At 44.8% G+C, this 10,507-nt stretch overlaps 1 non-coding gene across 1 annotated transcript; it reads left to right on the top strand.

Moving 5' to 3' along the window:
- Positions 1 to 2,364: 2,364 nt before the first annotated feature.
- Positions 2,365 to 2,436, top strand: TRNAG-UCC (transfer RNA glycine (anticodon UCC)). The gene has a single exon. It is a non-coding gene; the product is annotated as a tRNA-Gly (tRNA).
- The last annotated feature ends 8,071 nt before the right edge of the window (positions 2,437 to 10,507 follow it).

Below are 10,507 nucleotides of genomic sequence, written 5' to 3'. Positions count from 1 at the left end.
GAGTGCTACTTTATTTGTTGGTTATATATGGAGATGGCTACTCTTAGTAAGCACCTGTACACACCGGTTTTCTGTTTTGGAAGTGAGGAGTGAGGGTCAGTCTTTTGATATTTGTATACATTTACATACATATACATATATTTGTAGGATTTCTCACTGATCACTCCATCCCTAAGCCTCAGGAGGTTTTAATTATAGCAGGATCTTACCCTCCCGTATACATGTAGATTTAAGTATAAGATTGGATTCACACCAGGTAGGTTCCAGGTGACGAGAGTCGCCTTACCGTGGCTGTCGGATACACATGAATTGGCCAATTTATGCGCTAAGAATTCTCATTTATTTCTATTTTCTAGAGCAGTAATGCTATTCAAATTTCATATATTTCATGTTTGCATGCTATAGCGCTACAGAGTGCTACTTTATTTGTTAGTTATATATAGAGATGGCTACCCTTAGTAAGCACCTGTACAGACCAGTTTTCTGTTTTGGAAGTGACGGTCAGTCTTTTGATAGCTGTTATTGATAACCAGGGAACATTTTGGGCTAATGGCCCCTTTCCCTGGCTAGTAATATCAGCCCCCAGCACACGGCTTTCCCTCTGCTGGTTATGAAAATTTGGCCAGAGCCCACTCTGTTTTTTTAAATTTAATTCTTTATTTTACACATAATGTACCCTGGGGGTGCTGACTACAATTTCCATCATTGTCTCTTGCTCGGCGCTGATCTCAGGCAACAATGATGTGAGCTGCATTCAGCTCCCGGCGCCTGTCCGGCACTCCGGCATTCAAAAGTCCCACATTAGAGCTACTGTCAGACCTGGTGGCTTGAACTCCAGTAACCTTGTAGAGTTCAAAGCCAACGGGTCTCCCGGCAGCTGCAAGGCCCAGAAATCTCATGGGAAACTTTGAGGGACATTTTAGGTTTTGGGAGTTTCCAGCTGCTGGAGCACCTAGAGGCTGCGAACTAAGGTTACCTTAGGTGTCTATTTTACTGTGCTTGTTAATAAAAAAAAAATAAGTGGGGTCCCTCGTCATTTTCATAATCAGCAAAGGGAAAGTCAACGGCTGGTGGCTGATATTAATATTCTGGGAACAGGTCAATACCCATTAAGGTTCCCAGGCTATTAATATCAGCGCACAGCTGTTTGCTTAGCCTTTATTGATTATTAAAGGGGAGACCCCAAACAAAAATTGATGTGGGGTCCCCCTATATTCACTAACCATCAAAGGCTAAACAGACAGCTGCGGGCTGATATTAATAGCTTAGGAAGTGGCCATGGTTATTGGCCCCCTCCTAGACTAAAAACATCAGCTCTCAGCCGCCCCAGAAATCGTACATCAATAAAATGTGCCAAATCTGATGCTTAGCCTCCGATTTTCCCACTTGCCCTGATGCGATGACAAGTGGGTTAATGATTGTGGGGTTGACGTCAGCTGTTTTATGACCGCTAATATCAAGTCCACAAGTTAGTAATGGAGAGGCATCTATAAGACGCCCTATTACTAACCCAATAGTCAGATTGTAAAAAAAAACACCCAGAATAAAGTCCTTTATTTTAAATAAAGACAAACACTCTTTTATTGAAATAAAAATAAAAAAGTATTATACTCACCTTTATGTCTAATCCACCGAAGTCCTTGTCCCCGGTAAAAGAGAAAAAATTAAAAAACACCATAATGCTCACCTTAACACCTAATCCCTGATGCCCTTGTCACCAGTAAACTACAAAAAATAGTAAACCACCATAATACTCACCTGTCCGCCGTGAATATAATCCATACTGTCCCATGACAGTCCGGATGACTTGGAGAGCAGTCACATCAGCAGTCACTAATGTGACTGCTCTCGACGACAGCCCGCTCACACTGACACAAGAGTGTAATCTCTCCTGCAGGTGATGCCGCCTTTCTACCGCCGCTGATGGCCTGCAACCAATCATCAGACATAAGCAATGTCAGGAGATCATCATGGGGTGCAGTGCTTGTCACGGTGCGTATCTGGGAGGTAAGTGCTCTTTGCTTTCTTTTTATTTGATTGGGACAATCGAAAAGCGCCATCCAGTAGGGAACAATCTCTTTAAAATATGGGAAAAGGAGAATTGCATTTTTTTTTAATCTGTTCAAAAAAAGATGTAAAAAATAAAATCGCTTCCTTTTTTCCCCATATTTTAAATATAAACAAATAATAAAAAATTAAAGAAAAATAGTTTTGTCTTGTCCCTAATAGTCCAGACTATGAGAATATGATGTTATTTATGCTGCATGATTATAAAAGAGAAAAAATAATAGAGAAAATCTATTAGTAGATAGTCATAGATTAGTGACTCTTGTAGATGAGAACAAATCCCTGGGTGTCCATACAGGGGATGTAGCTCAGTGGTAGAGCGCATGCTTTCCCTGTATGAGGCCCTGGGTTCAATCCCCAGCATCTCCATGTTTTGTGATAAAAAAAAAAACTAGAAAAGTTTCCAAACATTCAGGAATCTGATACGTGTGAGTATACAGCGGTTCATCTGTCTGGGTGTAACACAGAAACTGCACACAGCACTAAATATCAGAAAGGGACTAGTGTTGAGCGACACTAAAATGCTCGGGTGCTCGAAGCTCGGCCCGAGCTCGCCGTGATGCTCGGTTGCCGGACCCGAGCAATGAACCCAATGTCCCTATGGGAGACCCAAGCATTTTTGCGGCGGCACCCCCGGCAGTCTGTAGAAAGCCTAAAAAGTGCCCAAAACGATAGTGACAGTGCTCAAATGAGATGGGGACAGCATGGGGATCGCCCCAGGAAGCATTTCTGACCCCCAGGTCACTGCTGTCAATAACGTGGTCAGAAGTATTAAGCCACTTTTACGGGCTCACAATAGAAGGTCCAAAAATGAAACTGAAACTGTTTTCCTGTGAAATATGTTAAGGAACATCCTTTCCAGGGTAATGACTTGTGTATAAGGTAAAATAAATAACCAAAAACAAAAATACTCCTCCACACCTTGGGCTATGTTCACAAGTAGCATTTTTTATGCGTTTTTGCACTTTTGCATTGCTTTCAACCGTGACAAATGCAATCACCGGGAAATGTCATTTTAACATTTTACAACCTTATCTGGCCATGTGCTGTGTGACACATGCATACAGTGCTGAAAAGACATGGGAACAGCATGGGGAAGACCCCTGGATGCATCTCTGACACCTAGGTCACTGCCTAAAAGTGTGCCCATCAGAAATGATCCTTGCCGCATCAGAAGATGCAGACTTGCAACTATCCCCGTGCAAGTCCTTGTCCCAGGGCAGTGTTCAATTGTACCTCCCCCATTCCTTGCAATGAAAGAGCAAGTATGCAGCCTGCCACCCACTCACCCACCCCCAGGCTGCAATACCATACTGCTTGCTTGCTTGCACTTGAAATTGGGCCTTTTAGGCATGTGGAGGCGGAATCTGGCCACCACGTCATGGCTGCGTCGGCGGCCTGGTATCCATACTCAGTCCCCAGCCGCCCGGCGGCCGGGTGTCCACGCTTGGTCCGCAGCCGCCGGGGGTGGTCGGGTGTTTACGCTTGGTCCCCATCCGCCAGGGGGCGGCCGGGTGTCCATACTCGGTCCCCAGCCGCCCCGCGGCCGGGTGCCCACACACGGTCCCCAGCCGCCTGGGGGCGGCTGGGTGTCCATAAACGATCCCCAGCTGCCCCTATTTGTCTCGGTGCGCCTTATACACAAGCGCGCATACCAAAACATTACCTGTGACCTCCCCAGTGCATTTAGTGGGAAGGACAGCCTAACCACAAACACGTGGACAAGTGAATGTGGCCAGGGATGGTCCATCTCACTGACGCCTTCACACTGGGTTAATATTGTGGAAGCCGGGATACAGCTGGACACTGTGATGCAACACGTCCTCCAGACATAGAGGATTGCGGGTCCTGGGTCAATCAGGCTTCAACACAAAGTTCAGAAGGTAAACAGCAGCAATGGTCGGCCTCCTACACAACGAGTAAATTATTTATGATCATGAGGCTATCCATCTCATTAGCTTTCTGTTCCTTGGAATGCAAGCTCATGTATGTAGTAGCGGCTAGGCCTGAGGTGGTCAACGTTTTGGCGCATATCCTACCTCCTCTGAGGATTTCTGGATGTTTTCCTGCTACTATCCCAGTTCTATGACTCCTGTTAAAACAAAGCTTCAGGTGATGAATGATGGATGAGGTGGTGGCAAAGGAGAAAGAGCAGGAGGAACAGGGACCATTCACATCAATATCAGGCCAGTCAACCACACATGTCTTGTAGGATATGTTTCTGTACCAAAAGGAGCGGTTCGGCTACACAGTTATAGGGCATACAGTGAGTGCAATGCCTACCAAAAATTTCGAGGCACTCCAATGCCCCTTGGAAGTGACATGGAGGTCAGAGGGCCTTAACTAAACCATTTTTTCCATTTATAGCAACTGGGACTCCAGTACACTGTTGGCCTTAGCAGTGAATGGAAGAGTCGTGGAGGTTAGAGGTAACTGAAAACAACATTTCAATGCCCCTTGGAAGAGCTGTGTAGTTCACAGTGGTTTAACAAGACCATTTTAATGCCCCTTGGAAGAGAAGTGGAGGTCACAGTAGCTTAACAAGACCGTTTTAATGCCCCTTGGAAGAGACGTGGAGGTCACAGTAGCTTAACAAGATGGTTTTAATGCCCCTTAGGAGAGACATGGAGGTCACAGTAGCTTGACAAGATGGTTTTAATGCCCCTTGGAAGAGTGGTGGAGGTTACAGTGGAATAAAAAGACAATATCAATGCCCCTTGGAAGAGACGTGGAGTTCAGAGTGGTTTAACAAGACGGTTTTAATGCCCCTTGGAAAAGACGTGGAGTTCAGAGTGGTTTAACAAGACGGTTTTAATGCCCCTTGGAAGAGACGTGGAGGTCACAGTAGCTTAACAAGACGGTTTTAATCCCCCTTGGAAGAGACGTGGAGTTCAGAGTGGTTTAACAAGATGGTTTTAATGCCCCTTGGAAGAGACGTGGAGGTCACAGTATCTTAACAAGACCATTTAAATGCCCCTTGGAAGAGACATGGAGGTCACAGTAGCTTAACAAGACGGTTTTAATGCCCCTTGGAAGAGACGTGGAGTTCAGAGTGGTTTAACAAGACGGTTTTAATGCCCCAACCAACCGCGACCAATCAGCGAGATTGGCGCCTAATTTAAACAGCGCTATGAGCTCCCGACGGCAAGTGTGAACGGAGGACCGAGGAGCGGCACCGCCGGTCGGGATGCTTCTGCTGCGAGCAGCCGCTCATCTCCCAGCTGCTGGCAGCGGAAGTACCCGCACAGGCAGCACCGCTCCTCGGTCCTCACTAATACGACGCTGATTGGTTGCGGCCGCCGGCCCCGACCAATCAGCGATTTTGGTGGCAAATTGAAACACCGCTCTGCTGATTGGTCACTACCGCCAGCCGCGACCAATCAACGATTTTGGCGAAAAATTTAAACAATGCTCTGTTGATTGGTCGCGGATTCCAGCCGCGACCAATCAGCGAGATTGGCACCAAATTTAAACAACGCTCTGCTGATTGGTCGCGGACGGCAGACGCGACCAATCAGCGAGATTGACGCCAAATTTAAATAATGCTCTGCTAATTGGTCGCAGTCGCCGGCCGCGAACAATCAGCAGTATTGCCGCAAAATTTAAATTCCGATCTGCTGATTGGTCGCGACCGCCGGGCGTGACCAATCAGCGATTCTGGCGCCAAATGTAAACCCCGCTCTGCTGATTGATCGCGGTGGCCGGCCGCGACCAATCAGCAATTTTGGTGCCAAATTTTAACAACACTCTGCTGATTGGTCGCTGTCGCCGGCCGCAACCAATCAGCAGTATTAGCGCCAAATTTAAACACCGCTCTGCTGATTAGTCGCAACCAATATTTAGAAAGGATATAAACGAGCTTGAAAAGGTACAAAGGAGGGTAACAAAATTAATAAGTGGAATGGAGGGACTGCAATACCCAGAGAGGTTGGCAAAACTAGGACTATTCAGCCTGGAAAAGAGAATGTTGAGGGGGGACATAATAAATGTGTACAAATATGTTAGGGGACAGTATAGAGACCTTGCCCGGGATTTGTTCAAAAGGAGGGATATTACGGTAACAAAAGGGCATTCATTAAGACTGGAAGAGAAAAGCTTCCAGCACCAGCATAGGAAGGGGTTCTTTACGGTAAGAGCAGTGAAAATATGGAATTCACTGAGTGAGAAGACGGTAATGTCGGATTCACTAAACCAGTTCAAGCGGGGACTGGATGCATTTCTAGATACCAGGCAGATTTCAGCGTATACTTAAAAATAGAATAAAATAGTAAGTTGATACAGGGATTTATTCTGACTGCTGGTTTCAGAGTCGGGAGGGAATTTTTCCTCAGGTGAAGATTGGCCAAATCATTTGGGGTTTTTGCCCTCCTCTGGATCAACTTTAGCAACTACAGAACTTACAGGTCGAACTTGATGGACGCAAGTCTTTATTAGGCTTTACAAACTATATAGTGATGTCACAGTACAGAGATAATGCACATAGTGAGGTCACAGTACAGAGGTAATGCACATAGTGAGGTCAAAGTACAGAGATAATAAACACAGTGAGGTCACAGTACAGAGATAATACACATAGTGATGTCACAATACAGAGATAATGCACATAGGGATGTCACAGTACATAGATAATGCACATAGTGAGGTCACAGTACATAGATAATGCACATAGTGATGTCACAATACAGAGATAATGCACATAGGGATGTCACAGTACATAGATAATGCACATAGTGAGGTCACAGTACATAGATAATGCACATAGTGATGTCACAGTAGAGAGATAATAAACACAGTGATGTCACATTACAGACATAATACACATAGTGAGGTCACAGTGCAGAGATAATGGACATAGTGAGGTCACAGTAGAGAGATAATAAACACAGTGATGCCACATTACAGAGATAATACACATAGTAATGTCACAGTAGAGAGATAATAAACACAGTGATGCCACATTACAGAGATAATACACATAGTGATGTCACAGTGCAGAGATAATGCACATAGTGAGGTCACAGTACAGAGATAATACACATAGTAATGTCACAGTAAAGAGATAATAAGCACAGTGATGTCACATTACAGAGATAATACACATAGTGATGTCACAGTACAGAGATAATGCACATAGTGATGTCACAGTGCAGAGATAATGCAGATAGTGAGGTCACAGTACAGAAATAATGAACATAGTGAGGTCACAGTGCAGAGATAATGCAAATAGTGAGGTCACAATACAGAGATAATGCACATAGTGAGGTCACAGTACAGAGATAATGCACATAGTGAGGTCACAGTAGAGAGATAATAAACACAGTGATGTCACATTACCGAGATAATACACATAGTGATGTCACAGTACAGAGATAATACACATAGTGAGGTCACAGTACAGAGATAATGCACATAATGAGGTCACAGTAGAGAGATAATGCACATAGTGAGGTCACAGTAGAGAGATAATGCACATAGTGAGGTCACAATACAGAGATAATGCACATAGTGAGGTCACAGTACAGAGATAATGCACATAGTGAGGTCACAGTACAGAGATAATGCACATAGTGATGTCACAGTGCAGAGATAATGCACATAGTGAGGTCACAGTACAGAGATAATGCACATAGTGAGGTCACAGTACAGAGATAATGCACATAGTGAGGCCACAGTGCAGAGATAATGCACATAGTGAGGTCACAGTACAGAGATAATGCACATAGTGAGGTCACAGTGCAGAGATGATGCACATAGTGAGGTCACAGTACTGAGATAACACACATAGTGAGGTCACAGTACAGAGATAAAGCACATAGTGAGGTCACAGTAGAGAGATAATAAACACAGTGATGTCACATTACCGAGATAATACACATAGTGATGTCACAGTACAGAGATAATGCACATAGTGATGTCACAGTACATAGAAAATGAACATAGTGAGGTCACAGTACAGAGATAATGCACATAGTGAGGTCACAGTACAGAGATAATAAACACAGTGATGTCACAGTACAGAGATAATAAACACAGTGATGTCACAGTACAGGGATAATACACATAGTGATGTCACAGTACAGAGTCACTAAACACAGTGATATCACATTACAGAGATAATACACATAGTGATGTCACAGTACAGAGAAAATGCACATAGTGATGTCACAGTACAGAGGTAATGCACATAGTGAGGTCACAGTACAGAGATAATAAACAAAGTGATGTCACAGTACAGGGATAATAAACAAAGTGTTGTCACATTACAGAGATAATACACATAGTGATGTCACAGTACAGAGATAATGCACATAGCGATGTCACAGTGCAGAGATAATGCACATAGGGAGGTCACAGTACAGGGATAATGCACATAGTCAGGTCACAGTAGAGAGATAATAAACACAGTGATGTCACATTACAGACATAATACACAGTGAGGTCACAGTACAGAGATAATGCACATAGTGAGGTCACAGTACAGGGATAATGCACATAGTGAGGTCACAGTAGAGAGATAATAAACACAGTGATGTCACATTACAGAGATAATACACATAGTGATGTCACAGTATACAGATAATAAACACAGTGATGTCACGTTACAGAGATAATGCACATAGTGATGTCACAGTACAGAGATAATAAACACAGTGATGTCACGTTACAGAGATAATGCACATAGTGATGTCACAGTACAGAGATAATGCACATAGTGAGATCACTGTACAGAGATAATGCACATAGTGAGGTCACAGTACAGAGATAATAAACACAGTGATGTCACAGTACAGGGATAATACACATAGTGATGTCACAGTACAGAGATAATGCACATAGTGATGTCACAGTACAGAGATAATGCACATAGTTAGGTCACAGTACAGAGATAATAAACACAGTGATGTCACAGTACAGGGATAATACACATAGTGATGTCACAGTACAGGGATAATGCACATAGTGATGTCACAGTACATAGATAATGCACATAGTGAGGTCAGAGTACATAGATAATGCACATAGTGAGGTCACAGTATTGAGATAATAGACATAGTGATTAGTGTTGAGCCACCCCCGTGTGTTCGACGAACTGTTCGTCGAATGGTTGGCGAACACCTTCGAACACCGTTAAAACCAATGGCAGGCAAACAAAAACACATAGAAACACATAGAAAACACCTTCAAAGGTGTCCAAAAGCTGACAAACTGCTCTGAAGACACAACTAACACATGGAAAAGTGACAAGTACATATAGTCATGCGAAAAGAAAAGAGGTGGAGGAGTAAAAGGAGGGGGAGACACAGATATAGGCATGTCATGCCCTTCTAAAATCCAAAAAGTGAGAAGCCGACACGTTCAGTCCGCTCCTGCCCGTGCCACCTCCGTGTCGCCGGGTTTGTGCCAGAGCCGCGGTGAACCCTGACGGCCAGCCCCCCTCTCCCAATACTGGTGCCTGTCCGCTGGTGGGTCGAGCGAGCCCCCCTGTGGTGGAGGCAGCTCTAAGCTTTTTAATTTAAATTGTCTCTCTAATTTGAATGAATACACTTTAAATCCATTTACAAGGATCTATTGGAGGGCAAGTCTCATGCCAGCAGCCGCGGTAATTCCAGCTCCAGTAGCGTCAACTAAAGCTGCTGCAGTTAAAAAGCTTTTATAAGGATCGAGCTTGGCGGTCCACTGCAAGGCCAGTCCCAGCCCCTGTGGCTTGGGGTGCCTCCTGATGCTCTTCACTGAGTATCCCGTGGTCCCGAAGCATTTCCTTTGAAAAAATTAAGTGTCCAAACTACAGGTGGTGTAGCTTGCTTAACAGCCGGGATAATCCGCTGACTAGCAGACACTGCTACTAGGCACAAAGTATTTCCTGGGCTAGATGCAGTTAAAAATTTGTAATTAGATTCTCTCGTTGGATGCTGAGAAAGCATTCCATAGAGTCTCCTGGCACGCCATATATGATTCTCTTAAAAAGCTTGGGGTAGGGGTCTAGGGGACCCTTTTATAGCCAAAATCACGGCCCTGTATCGCAATACGTCACCTAGGCTGAAGATAAATGGAACTGTAGCACCCTGAGGGCTCGGTTGCTACAGAGGTATTGCACCTCACCCAGAGGTGTGATATCTCACTCTCAGGTAAGGATGGAGTGTGGATCAGGACCCGACACCTGCATGCATTACACCACATTGCCGTGGGGCAGGGCGACCAATATGCCCCTGAGATGGGCACGACAGTCCCTGTCCCTGACTGGAGTGGGGGGAGGGAATACTGAGGAAGGGGAACCCTGTAGTGCAGGAGCAGGGAGGAAGCAGTTCCTGGGTGCATTGAGAAGGGAGTATAAAAGGTGGGCACCATCTTAGTTCAGTGCAGAGAAGTCTGAGCAGAAGTGGCAGGGAGCAGGGGCTCTGCATGAGCTCTGCTCCGGAGGTGGGCCTAGTAACAGAGGCCC

Source organism: Phyllobates terribilis, unplaced genomic scaffold (assembly GCF_046119375.1).
Source record: "Phyllobates terribilis strain yellow unplaced genomic scaffold, ASM4611937v1 Scaffold_517__1_contigs__length_1237599, whole genome shotgun sequence".
Taxonomy (NCBI): domain Eukaryota; kingdom Metazoa; phylum Chordata; class Amphibia; order Anura; family Dendrobatidae; genus Phyllobates; species Phyllobates terribilis.
Note: the sequence above shows the minus strand (reverse complement) of the source record. Positions and strands in the feature narration are given on the sequence as shown.